This window comes from Nannospalax galili, unplaced genomic scaffold (assembly GCF_000622305.1).
Source record: "Nannospalax galili isolate Female #2095 unplaced genomic scaffold, S.galili_v1.0 scaffold875, whole genome shotgun sequence".
Lineage (NCBI taxonomy): Eukaryota > Metazoa > Chordata > Mammalia > Rodentia > Spalacidae > Nannospalax > Nannospalax galili.
The window spans coordinates 1,384,536-1,399,429 of record NW_008337059.1 but is presented as its reverse complement, the minus strand read 5'-3'; the positions used below and the strand labels follow the sequence as shown (position 1 = coordinate 1,399,429).

Genomic DNA, 14,894 nt, shown 5'->3' with positions numbered 1-14,894 from the left:
CCAGAGATGCAGGGATGGTTCAATATACGTAAGTTAATAAACATCATAAATTATATAAATAGGCTCAAAGACAAGATCCACATAGTCATCTCAATACATGCAGAGAAGTCCTTTGACAAAATTCAACATGCATTTATGTTCAAAGTCCTAGAGGGAATTGGACTGGAGGGAACACACCTCAACATAATGAAAGTCATAGATAACAAACTCACAGCTCACATCATTCTAAATGGAGAAAAACTGGAAGTATTCCTATTGAAATCAGGAACCAGACAAGGCTGCCCACTATCCCCACTCCTCTTTAACATAGTGCTTGAAACTCTTGCAAGAGCAATATGACAAGAGCAGGAAATTAAAAGTAGAGATCAAATTATCCCTTTTTTCAGATGATATATTATATCTAAGAGATGCCAAAAATTCCACCAGAAAACTAGAAATTTTTAACTCATTCAGTAAAGTGGCAGGTTACAAAATTAACCTACAAAAGTCTGTAGCCTTTCTATATACCAATAACAAGCAATCAGAGAAAGAGTACATAGAAACACTCCTCTTCAAAATAGCTGAAGACATCAGAAGATGGAAGGACCTCCCATGCTCATGGATTAGAAGAATTAATATTATGAAAATGACCATCCTAGCAAAAGTCATTTATAGATTCAATGCAATGCCAACCAAAATCCCCATGACGTTTTTCACAGAATTGGCAAAAAACATCCTAATATTCATATGGAAGCACAAAAGACCTCGGATAGCCAAAGCAACCCTGAGCACTAAGAGCAACGCCAGGGGGGGATTACTATACCAGATATTAAACTGTATTACAGAGCTATAGTCATAAAAACAACATGGTACTGGCGCAAAAATAGACCCATAGATCAATGGAACAAAATTGAAGACCCCAAAATGAGTAGATTCAATTTAAGCCAACTGATATTTCACAAAGGGCCCAAGAACATTCACTGGAGGAAAGACAGCATGTTCAGCAAATGGTGCTGGCAAAACTGGATCTCCACGTGTAGAAGATAAACCCCTATGCTTCATCTTGCACAAAAGTCAGTTCCAAATGGATCAAAGACCTCAATATAAAGCCTGAAACTCTGAAACTGTTAGAAGAAAACATTGGCAAAAACCTACAAGATATAGGTATAGAAAAGGATTTTCTAAACTGGACATCAATTGTTCAGGAAAGAATGTCAAGAATCAACAAATGGGGCCTCATTAAACTAAAAAGTTTCTGTATATCAAAGGAGGAAACCAGGTAAGTGAAGAGAAAACCCACAGAATTGGAGAAAATCTTTACCAGCGACATATCTGACAGGGGTTTTCAGAATATATAACAAACTCATAAAACAGAGAATCAAGACAAAATGTAACCCAATTTAAAAGATGGGCTAAGGAGCTGAACAGAGAGTTCTCAAAAGAAGAAGTCAAGATAGCTATGAAGCATCTTAAAAGATGTTCAACATCACTAATAATTAAGGAAATGCAAATTAAAACCACTTTAAGATTTCATCTTACCCCAGTCAGACTGGCTAAGATCAAGAGAACAAATGATATCAAATGTTGGAGAGGATGTGGGAAAGGGGAACACTCATCCACTGCTGGTGGGGCTGCAAACTTGTTCAACCCCTATGGAAAGCAGTGTGGAGAATTCTTAAAAACTACAAATGAACCTACCATTTGCCCCAGTAATACCCTTGGCATATACCCAAAGAACTCATCCTATTGCAGAGATACTTATACATCCATGTTTCTTGGTTCTCTTTTCACAATAGCTAAGCGATGGAAACAACCTAAGTGTCCCTCAGTTGTTGAGTGGATAATGAAAATGTGGTTCATTTATACGATGGAGTTTTACTCAGCAGTAAAGAAAGATGAAATCATGAAATTTGCAGGTAAATGGATGGAACTAGAAACTGTTATATTAAATGACGTAACATAGACTCAGAAAAAAAATCGATGTATGTTCTCTCTCATATGTGGATCCTAGAACCAGACTCTGATAAATAAGTATGCAACCAGACATAACTACAGGAACCAGGATAATGGAAAGGAAACAGGGATGTTAAGGAAAAGAAAGAACCTGAAAGAGAAGAACACAGTAGGAAACAGGCCTTAATAAGGGAGATAGGGATAAAAATTGGGTTAGTTTAAGGGAGGGGGTGGGAAGGGTATACAAGGAACCTAGGGGATAAAGGGAAAGAAGGAGCTCAAGAGAGGTAGGGTCATAGGAGAAGGGCATTATTAAGGGAGAAAGGGGGAAAAATGGGGGCACCTTAATTGGGGAAACCATGATGGAGGGGTGAGACAATGAGAGAGATAAATAATGCCTAGCTAGTTTTAAAAAACCCAAGAGAACCATATTAGTTCAAAACCTACTGAAAAATTATACATACCAGAGCAAGAAATATATGTCTAGGTAATTGGTCTTTGCCCAAGATTTATGTACATGGCACACAGTAATTAAAAGTACCAGACTCGTGGAACTAACCTTCTTGGATGTTTAACAGACATACTTTGAGCCTATACTTATTTGGTCAGAGGGATATAAAGGACAGCTTTTGCTCCTTGCCTTCCTAGGTCGACTAGTTCCAGGGGACTATGCGCATCTCCCAAAATATCCTGTGATTGTGGTGGGTTACCTGTCCTCTTGATCAAGGAGGCTGAGGAGACCCCATGAGATGGACTTGAGCCAGTGTCCAGTCTACAAAGAGGAGGGTCAACACAGAGGAATCATTTCCTCCATGCTTCCAAGGGAAGCCAGCCATGGTGGAGTAGGACCTTTGACTTATCTTCATATAGGCAGAACTGGTAAAAGAAAGGAGCCAGGGGCTTCTTTTAGGTTGTTGGCCAGGGTGGTCCAAGGGTTAGTAACCCAGCATAGAACTGGGAAAATAAACAACAGACCCCAATCTTATCTAAAGGAATATTGACAACTGATTACTGCTAGATGAGGAACAGCTGACCTTCCTAAAACAAACACCTCTAGACAGGCTGACTAGATTCAGCAGATGGACAAGTAGTGGGGAATGGCTGGGGGTGCCAACAACACAGCAGACAGTAGCAGGGATAACAGAGTATAAGGGCTCTAGTGGGGCAAGGGAGGCTATGGGAGGGCGCCATCTGGGAAGTGGGTATATAGTTCATTAAGATGGTTTGGGATGTTCTGTGTGATACACACACACACACACACACACACACACACACACAATCAACAAATTTTAAACAATGTACTATATTTGAGGAGGAAGCATAAAAATTTATGTCATGTTTATTAGGGTGATAAACATTACCATTGAAATCTACCCGATGACTTTATAGACATACACAGTCGACAAGGACCTGATTGCAACCAATTATGACTAGTAATAATCAGATACATACAGATTAGCGACACATGCACCAACATCTCAGTGTTTGTAGCAAAAACAGTTAGAAACAGTATATTTTAAAATGAAATGGAGATCTTTTTTAAAGGTTAAAAATGCATTCAATTTTATGTCTTACAGGGCTTATACTGAGTACAGTATTGTATACCTGTATTAATTCAACAGCAAACCTAAAAATTTTATAGCCACTATTGAAAGAGCTGTATCTTTGATCTGGAAACTGTTATTGAGCATATTAAAGCTGTAATGATATGCGTCTTCTAAAAAAATATTAAAAAAATGTAAGAAACAGCATATCTTAAAATGAAATGGAGATCTTCTTTAAAGGGTAAAATCTCATTAAATTTTATATCATACAGGGCTTATACTGAGTACAGTATTGTATACCTGTATTAATTCAACAGCAAACCTAAAAATTTTATAGCCACTATTGAAAGAGCTGTATCTTTGATCTGGAAACTGTTATTGAGCATATTAAAGCTGTAATGATATGCGTCTTCTAAAAAAATATTAAAAAAATGTAAGAAACAGCATATCTTAAAATGAAATGGAGATCTTCTTTAAAGGGTAAAATCTCATTAAATTTTATATCATACAGGGTTTATACTGATTTCAATATTGTATAACTGTATTAATTCTACTGTGAACCTAAAAATTTATAGCCACTTTTGAAAGAGATGTATCCTTACTCTGGAGTGTGTTACTGAATATATTAAAGCTGTAATGAAATGCTTCTTCTAATTGTGTGGTTATTAAATTAAAAAATTAAAAAAATAATTCTTCAAAGCATACAAATTTTCTCCTTAATCATTAGTAGATGTGAAAAACATTATCATTGAAATCTACCTGATGACTTTATATCCATGCTCAGATGCCAAGGAGCTCAGAAAGTAACTGACTGACTAGTAATAATTAGGTATATAGAGATTAGAAATGCATGTACAAACATCTTAGTGTCAATTGTATTAAAAATGAATTTTTCTGTATGAAACTGTGTATTTTAATAATGAAATGGAGATCTTTTTTAAAGGTTAAAACCTCATTTAATTTTATGTCTTATAGGGTTTATACTGAGTACAATATTGTATAACTGTATTAATTCAACTGTAAACCTAAAAATTTACAGCCAATTTTGACAGAAATGCATCTTAGCTCTGGAAATTTTTATTGACTATGTCAATGCTGTTGTAATGAAATGCTTCTTCTAATTATATGTTTATTAAGCACATAATTTTTAAAAAAGAAAAAAAAAATTGAAACAGACCGGATAGAAGAAATTGGAAGATAATGAATTATTTTAAATATGCCAAACATCCAATAAAATATTTCACAGACTTCGAATGACTGTAACACAGAGGGGAGAACGTATAGTCTGCCTGGTTAAGGAGCCTGAGGACATGTACAGAGGATCCTTTGGTTGGTTAGGATCCCTGCTTCCTTTATCAGCTACCTTTACTAACTCTTTAGGTCATATTGTATTCTTGATTATTTCAACTTTACATAAAATATTCCAACTGTATGTCACATGTAAATGTTATGTCAGATGCAGAGGGCTGAAAAGGAACAGAAATCAGACCCAGCACATGGTGGCTGGTAACGTTGAAATCGTCTGGGGATTTTTTCCATGATAGCCTCAACAAGTATTTCTCTCTCCTGAAGACTGCTTTTCTTCCTGCTCTACCATATGCTCACCAGGTCCTAGGGGTAAACCTTCCTAGCATGATCAGACATAAAGCAATAGACACAAACAGTGATGCTTATGGGGAAACCATAAACTGAAGCCTCCCCCAACTAAAGCACACCTATGTTGAATAGTCTTCAAAGATGATTAACTAGTTAGAACTACATGATTGTGGAAATTACGATTGGAATGTTGTAGATACAGAGCCATGGGCGGGGGGCAACCTTTGGTCCTTTCAATAGCCACTCATTGCACACCTCTGTGACTTGACATTCTTATGATCATCAGGGAAAAGCTCTGGAATGTATTCCTAGCCGAGCACCAGCTTCCATCAATCCCCAAGCAAGAACCCGATTGTCTGGATTGGAGAGGGGAGCATTTGAAACCTATAGTAGATTTCTTCTCATTTTATTATAACCTAGCTATTTATTATAACCTAGATTTCTTCTCCTTTATTATAACCTAGCTACAGTCCTCACTAACATATTTGGTAAGTGCCATGATTTAGGATGCACTTTTATTTTGTAACTTTGAAAAGTTCATGAAACTGCTTCTATAGTAAAACACTTTTTTTTTTTTTTTTTTTTTACTTTTTGAGACAAACTCTCACTGTAGCCCCAGCTAGCCTGGAACTTGCTATATAGACCAGATTGGCCTCTATTTCACAGAGATCTTCCTGCCTCTGTTTCCAAAGGGCAGGGATTAAAGGTGTAGGCCACCATGCCTGGCTATAGAACACATTATTTGAGGCCATTTGAATCTATGCTCCCAGGTCATGGTCACTCATGTTTGCCTCAGAATAAACTATCTCGTTTCTTTCACTGACAGTTTTATCATTTAGAGATATTTCAAATTCTTTTTATTTAGAATTTGATGGTCACAGTAATGGATGAGAAAGGAGTTATGACTAGGTTACAGTCACAATGTGCTCATCTCCTGATAGGCAGACCACATCAGATTTTATCCAGTGCTAAAAAATACAGAAATTTTCTGTACTCTAAGACTAGATTCACTCAATCATACGCCAGCACCAGTGAAGATTGTGTTTATGGTTGTTTAAATTCAGCGAATGTAATGGTTAGAGAGTGGGTCCTATAGTCAGATTGTCTGGACTGGAGTTCAACCCTCTTTTTTCTGGGCACTTCAGTTTCTCTACATTGTATTACTTTTCCTGGGGAGACATTCATCTCAAATATGGCACTAATGCCAAGTGAAAGACGTTATTCCACTCAACTCCAACTTGGCATCAGTGGGTTTTTTGTGCTTACATACAGGAGCATGAGTGAGGGGTTATTTACAGAAGTGTGGGTGATACAAAAACAGCTGCACTGCTTAAAAGTCCCACCCCACCACAGGTAGTGACCTCACAGAGGCTGTGGCACAGAGCTCTGCTTTAATTAACCTTCCACCTCCTAAGACCAAGTGCATCAGGGAGACAGACAGCAGCCTGGCTATCACTGTACTGTTTTACTTATTTCACTGTTGTTTCCAAGACTAAAGGACTAAGGTTATCATTGCTTCAGCATGGTAGTGGTGCTTCATGTTTTCCCTGGAGAAGAAATCCATACTGCAACACTCAAAATGTGTGAGAGATGGCTCAGCAAGGAGTAAAGAGCACTTGCTGCTCTTGCAGAAGACTGGAATTTGATTCCTAGCACCCATATAGCCACTAACAACTGTTTGTAACTATAGTTCCAGGAGATCTGATGCCCTCTTCTGGTCTCCACAGGCACCAGGTATACATGTGGTACACATACATATATGCAGGTAAAAACCTCATATACATAAAAAATTAAAAAAAATATTTTAAATGGAGGCAATAATACCTGCCTTATAGTGTTGGTGTGAACATTCAATTGGTTAACATATATAAAATGCTCAGACTATCAATACAATAACAAGGGATGTGACTATGTGTAGAGATGTATTATAAACTATAGTAATCTTCCTTATATAGCTACATCTATGAGCTAGGAGTTAATTATATATAGAAAGACTGCTGAATCATATACCCAAAGAACCAGACTCAATTATTTACACTGCCACTAAATTATTTGTCATTTCTGTGTCCAGTTTATTCATATATAAAATTATATAGCAATGTTGCCTAGCAGTTACTTAAAGATTAAGTATATCATTTAAAAGGCAGAGCATTGTATAATAGTAAAAGATTCTTACTATAATAGATCATTATCTTTTTCATAATTTATCAAGCATCCAGAAATTTATAAGAATACAGTATCTTGCCTCATGAAAATAGTATTTCCTTTAGCCCTGTTTCAAACAACAACAACAACAAAAAAAAAACCTCTTTGCATTTCCTTATCATTAGAGCACTTGGTTCTGACTTCAATTTTCTTTTATAACACTGCATTATATTGTCCAATATCCAGTGTCAGAGCTGGCCTGCCATAATGCTACTTTAGTTTGCCCTATTTGAAAGAATATTCAATATCTTCAAAAGGTATTTCCAAATGATTACAGAGGCAAAATCACTTACCAGGCCTCTTATAAATGGTCATTAATGTATTTATGACTCTATACAAAGATTAAGTCCTTCCTTAGAGGACTTCCTGTTTGAACTGAAGTTTCAAATTCTCCTGTCTTGGTCTTAGATTTCATCTTGTTTCTGGAATCCTTGCCCAAAGACTACTATATTGACTTTAGTCATTTATTTCCCCAAGTCATGTAGAAAAGCTAATCAACTTTAGTTAAACTTTCTTACACCTGGTAAACCTTGATGAAACAAACAATCAAATATACAAATAAACAAAAAATGAAGACTTTACATTCTGTGGGCAATAAACACCATTTCCCATTTTGAAGTTGAGAGTCTTTGTTTTTGTATCTTCACAAATAACAATCAGCCTTCTATTGTGACCAACTTGACAATTAGAAATCATCTTAGATGCCTTATAGTTTCTATAATTTTATTGAGTTCTCTGTCAAAAAACCTCTCTGTTTCTGATTATTTTGCCCCAGATGTACCTGGAGCATATTTTTAAGTCGAATCTTATTTTCTTATTTCCTGTCCACATTTCTAACTTCCCCAGACCCCTTGGATAATTTATCTATTGCATTAATATTTGTAGTTAAAGAAGTATAGACCTGTTCCTTTTCTCCTTGGGCTCAGGAAATGTCTCCAATCATTTTTCAATCATTTGTGGTCCAGAGAGAGCCCGAACATGCCTTTACTGAGGAAATTTAATCCATATGTTTATGATTAATTTATACATATCATTAAATTGGTGTTTCTAAGGCATCTCTTTTGCTAATTTGCTTCTCTCTCATCCTTCAAATATCCTCCCAAATCTTATTTGAATTGATATGGGTTTGCACCTGGGTACTTCTCTGTACTGGTAAAATACTTGGAAAAATCATTCTAAATATATACAGTGCCCTTCTGTTCATATTATCATCAATACACAACTGCATGTGAACAATATTAACATAAAGAGGTAATGAGGGGGACCTAAAATTTTATGGCTAATGTTCCTTTAGACAACACCCATAATTATTCCTTAGAGAGAAGTATGACTTCTAATGCCTGATTTATCAAAAAATTAAAATTCACTTCAACTTAGTCACAGCCAATTTAACAGTCTTTCACTCTGTACCTATCATGTGCTAGAAACAGTAAGTCCTAATATTTTCTGCCTTCAGTTTTCTTATTGTCTAAAGGGACAGACTGACTTGTATAACTTGGGAGAGCCAGGGAAAGAGATTTTTACTGAGGACTAGAAAAGATAGCAATGGGGAAGGGCTTTGATACAAACTGTTGAGAATGTTGGAGGCGATCATGAATAAGTGGTACCATTTGAAGCTAGGCAATCTCAGAGTAACCAGTTGAAAACAGCATTAGGAAGGCATGGCAAATCCAGATTATTAAGAGCTTTGAATACCATACTTATGAGTCTAGGGAACTACATAAACAAAAGGGATTTGACAACGGTGCCTCAAGAAGAGGAAAGACATGATTGAGCCTCTGACTCTGACACTGTGAAAGGTTAGAAGTGGAAGAAATGACAGGCAGGGGCACTTGTAGGAAGCTGCTGTGGAGATGTAGATAAGAGATTAGGAGGAGAAAAACTGGAAGCATTCCCAGTAAAATCAGGAACCAGACAGGGCTGTCCACTATCTCCACTCCTTTTCAATATAGTGCTTGAAACTCTTGCAAGAGCAATAAGACAAAAAAAGGAAATTAAAGGAGTCCTAATTGGAAAAGAAGAGGTTAAATTATCTCTATTTGCAGATGATATGATATTATATATAAAAGTTCCCAAAGATTCCACTAGAAAACTGTTAGAATTTATTAACACTTTCAGTAAAGTGGCAGGATACAAAATCAACTTACAAAAATCAGTACCCTTTCTATATACCAATAACAAGCAATCAGAAAAAACACTCAAGGAAACCCTCCCATTCTCAATAGCCTTAAAAGATACTTAGGAATAAACCTAACCAAAGGTATTAAAGATCTCTACAATGAAAATTTCAAAACTCTAGAGAAAGATAGTGGAGAGACCTACCATGCTCATGGATTAGTAGAATCAATGTTGTGAAAATGACCATCTTACCAAAAGCAATTTATAGACTCAATGCAATCCCAATCAAAACACCCATGCCATTCTTCACAGAGCTTGATAAAATCACCCTAAAATTCATATGGAATCACAAAAGACCCCGGGAGCCAAAACAATCTTGGGCAAAAAGATCAATGCTAGGGGGAATCACCATACCAGGTCTCAGATTATATTACAGAGCTATAGTCATGAAAAACGGTATGGTACTGGCACAAAAATAGACATATAGATCAATGGAATACAATATAAGACCCAAACATGAGTTCATATAATTTCAGTCACCTGACATTTGACAAAGGTGCTAAGAACACACAATGGAGGAAAGATAGCATTTTCAACAAATTGTGCTGGCAAAACTGGATCTCTACCTGAAAAAGAATGAAACTTGACCCTTATCTTTCACCCTGCACAAAAGTCAACTCCAAATGGATCAAAGACCTCAATATAAAACCTGAAACTTGGAAACTGCTAGAAGAAAACATAGGCAACACCCTCCAAGATATAGGCATAGGAAAGGATTTTCTAAATCAGACACCAGCTGCTCAGGCACTAAGGTCAGCAATCAGTAAGTGGGATCTCATTAAATTACAAAGTTTCTGTACAGCAAAAGAAACAACTAAGGAATGGAAGAGGAAATACTGAGTGAGAGAAAATCTTCACCAGCTATACATCTGACAGAGGATTAATATCCAGAATATACAAAAAACTCAAAAAAGAAACAAATAAGAAAATTAACGACCCATTAAAAAGATGGGTGATAGACCTAAACAGAGTTCTCAAATGAATAAAAATGGCTAACATGCTCAACATCCTTAGTAATTAGAGAAATACAGATCAAAACCACTTTAAGAGTCCATCTTACCCCAGTCAGACTGGCTAAGATCAAGAGAATGAAAGACTCCAGATGCTGGAGAGGATGTGGAGAAAGAGGAATGCTCATTCACTGCTGGTGGGAATGCAAACTCATGCAACCACTTTGGAAAGCAGTGTGGAGAACCCTCAAAAAACAAAAAATGAACCTACCATTCGATCCAGTGATACCACTCCTTGGTATATACCCAAAGGACTCATCGTACTGTAGAGATACCTGTACATCCATGTTTGGTGCTGTTCTCTTCACAATAGCTAAGAAATAGAAATAATTTAATGTCCCTCAATTGATGAATAGTTAATGAAAATGTGGTACATCTACTCAACGGAGTTCTACTCAGCAGTAAGAAAAGATAAAATTATGAAATTTGCAGGTAAATGGATGGAGCTAGAGAATGCTATATTAAGTGAAGTAACATAAACGCAGTAAAGCAAGCGACACATGTTCTCCCTCATTTTCAGATTGTAGCACCAATCCTTTACATGTGAGTATATAAATTCTGATGTAACATCAGGAACCAGGTAAAGGGAAAGGATACATGGAGGTGAAGGACAAGAAACAACCGAAAGAGGGATAGTAAGGAACAGATGTTACCTGAGGGAGGTGGAAAAAGTGGGAGTAATCGGCAGGGAGGAGATGAGAAAGGGACATGCAGGACACCATGGTGTGGGGGAAGGAGGGAAGTCAGGAGAAGAAAAACGGCGGGAGTTGGGAGGTATTGGGGGGAGGGTGGGGATAATAGGGGCACCGTGACTAGGGAGGGAGGGAAGAGGGAAGCCGGATGGGAGAAAACAAGAGAAGAGATGAGTGAATCTCAGGGGCTAGGAAACCTAGAGGGAAAAGTGATGCCCCAGAAACCCTATGAGAAATGCACATAGAGTGTCTGAACATTAATGCATATGTGTACCTGGGAGCTCTTTGACAGGGAACACAGTGCCAGACAGAAGAGACCTCTCTCAGAGTGACAAGCATGCCATATAGCACTCATCAAAGAAGCTTCTTTTTGCAACAGATGGAGGCTACTGCTGAGTTGCACATCTGGTCAGGCACAGAGAACATACGTCTGGGAGATGCCCAGTACTAGGTGACATATCTGCAGTCGAATCTCTACAACTAAGGCTCATGGAACATAGTGGAATAAGAGAGAGGTTAATGCACCTCTTAACTCTCTACCAGTGAGGCTACCATGTACATCAGAGTGTGATACACACAGAAAGCCACAACTGGCCAAGTTTTGAAGAATAAGAGACTGTAGAGTATAGGACGGAACTCCTATATGGAACCTCACCCACCCACAGCTCAGGGACCATTGTGAAAGAGGAGGTGGAAAGATTGTAAGAGCCAGGGCTAGTTCGTGAACACAGGGATGTGAAGGCCTCCAGGTCACTGGAATCTTGCTCATGTGAGCCTGTGGCAGTGGTGGTGTAAGCATGGGACCCACGTCAACTCAATTAAACAAGGGCCCAAAGGGGAGGTGAGAAATGTGGTGGGCCAGCACTAGATTGAGAACAATTTGAGACTAATTGCTGCTGGATGAGGGAGAGTATGACTTATATATGACCACTGGACGGGCTGACTAGACTCCAGTGGATGCATTTACATCGAAGGACATTTGGAAATAAACAGTTGAATGAATATGACTCAGCATGTATGGGAGAATGTGAAAGTTTCAGTGGGGGCATGGGGAGAGGCATAGAGTGGGGAGGGAGTCTGGATTTGAGTGGGAAATGTATGAAATTAAAAAACGTAATTTTAAAAAAGAGGTTAGGAGGCATTGAATGATAAGACACTGTAGTCATGACAGTGGCTTGGCTTTGGCCTCTTGTTGAGAAGGACTTCATCATCCTTAGAAAAGAGCAGATATGAACGCTACACATGCTGTGAGCAATCTCTGGTTAAATTGCTTATACTCTCTGGGCCTTCGGCTCCTCGATAGCAAATTAAAGATAATATATCTGGTTGTCTTGAAGACTAAAATTACCAGAAAACTACCTAGTTTCTTCCTAAGCATCCCTTTCAAGTAGCTCAGAGAACGATGGCAATGAAGTATGTGAACTAGGATTTCCGGTATAATGTAACACGGTGAAGTGCTGATGCCGACAATTCTTATACTCCTTTTGTTAAGATCGTCTTTTAAGAAATGTCTATACATCTCTCTGCTTCCCTGGGCCTGCACGACCCTCAGGCCTCTCTTGGGGGTAAGTTGATCACACCCTCCTCGCCTTGACTCCCCCAGCCTCATTCACCCTTCTATCTTCCCTGCCAGTCTCTCCACCTAGCCTGGGTCCTGTCCCATTCCTTGTCTTGGTGCCCCAGACACTGGGGTATTCATGACTGCTTCCTGATCCTTTGCATCCAGAGCAACCCAGTTCCTTCCTGGTCCCCAGGAGCCTTCTTGGCCTGGTCTCGCTCTCACCTCCCTCTGCTTCCCTGGGCTGCACAACCTGCCAGCCTCTTTCCTGGACGCCAGGGCTGACCTTTCCACTTCCTAATCCTTTGCATCCAGACCAACTTAGTTCCTCAGTGCAGTCCCCAGAAGTCCTTGGGGTCTTTTCCCACCCCCAAAATCCTTTGCATCTTTGGGTGGCATGGCCACCAGATGCCCTAGACCAGCATCTTTCCTGGGTCCTGCTCCCAGGCCAGTCCAACCCTCAAATTCCTGAGGTCAAAATCTTTCCTGGAGGGATCCAGACCTTAGGAGAAAACCTGAGAGCATCTGATCCTCATCTGACTTGGGCCTCTGTGGGAACTCCTGAAGACAAAAGCAATCTGGTCACTCCAACATAAAATCAAAAGAGAGAACTTGAAGCTTAGAGGAACCAGCTTTTCATGCCCAAAAAGTAAACCACAAATGCATATAAGTTGGGCCTCTATGGGATCTCCTGAAGACAAAAGCAATATGGCCACTCCAATATAAAATCAAAAGAGAGAACTGGAAGCTTAGAGGAACCAGCTTTTCATGCCCAAAAATTAAACCACAAAGACACATAAAGTTTACAAAAAGAAGCAGAACTTAACTTGAAGGCTTGAGTCTCACACAAGAATCAGAAACTGCAAAAGAAATTCACATGTCAAAATCACAGAGAAAAAATAATAACATGAAAAACAAAAATAACATATCCTCACCAAATAACAATAGACCTCTAGAGGAGTACAATGAGAACCCCCTAGAGATAATGCAGGAGATGGAATTCAAAAGAACAATGATAAACATGATAAAAGAATTCAGTGAATTTAAAGAAGAAACAAGGTAATCATAGAGCTGAAGGAAGATAGGGATAAACTTCTGAATGAATTCAGAAAAGAGCTAGAAATATTGAAGAATACTCAGGCTGAAATAAAGAACGAAGTGAAACACTCCATAAGCCAATTAGAAATGACAGGAGAAAGCCTCATCAATAGGATGAACGAAATGGAAAACAGAGTATGAAGACTGGAAGATAAAGTGGATGAACCAGATCACTCAAGCAAAGATTATTAAAAATTTAAGAAATCACAAGAATGGAATATGCAGGGATTGTGTGACACCATAAAAGACCAAAATTATGAATCATAGGCTTACAGGAAGGAGAAGAATCCAAGATAATGGCATGGACCAGATCGTCAACAGAATCGTGGAAGAAAATTTCCCAAAATTAAAGAAAGACATGCCCATGCAAATACAAAAAGCATATAGAACACTAAACACACAGGACCAGAAAAGAAACTCTCCATAGCACATCATAGTAAAAATACTAAATGTACAAAACAAAGAGAAAATTCTGAAAGCGGCAAAAGAGAAACAAGTCACATATAAAGGAAAACCCATTAGGATCACAGCAGAATTATACCTGACTTATCAATGCAAACTCTGAAAACCAGAAGAGCCTGGACCAAGTTATTTCTAGTTCTACATGACAATAGATGCCAACCCAGAATACTTTACCCAGCAAAAATGTCTATTATAGTTGAAGGGGAAATAAAAATTTTCCATGACATAAATACGCTGAAGGAATTCATGTCCACAAAACCAGCCGAATCAATACAAAGAACCGAAGAAAGGAACAACTATACCCAAGGGGTTGCAGAAAGAAATTCAATGAAGTTACAACTGTGGAAAAGTATAGCTATATCACAAATGTAAACAGAAATAAAAATGACAGAATTCAATACTCATCTTTCAATAATAACTTTAAATATTAATGGATTGAACTCCATAGTCAAAAGACACAGGCTAGGTGAATGGATTAAGAAACAAAACCCATCTTTTTGATGTCTGCAAGAAACTCATCTCACATTCAAGGACAGACACTATCTTAAAGTAAAAGGATGGAAAAAAACATACCAAGCAAATGGCACTAAGAAAAAAGCAGGCGTAGCAATCCTAATAT

At 38.1% G+C, this 14,894-nt stretch overlaps 1 protein-coding gene across 2 annotated transcripts in view; it reads right to left on the bottom strand.

Annotated features, from left to right (window-relative positions):
- Hpse2 (heparanase 2 (inactive)) overlaps positions 1 to 14,894 on the bottom strand; it is a 785,472-nt gene that overhangs the window by 131,845 nt on the left and 638,733 nt on the right. The gene's annotated exons all lie outside the window — the stretch shown is intronic.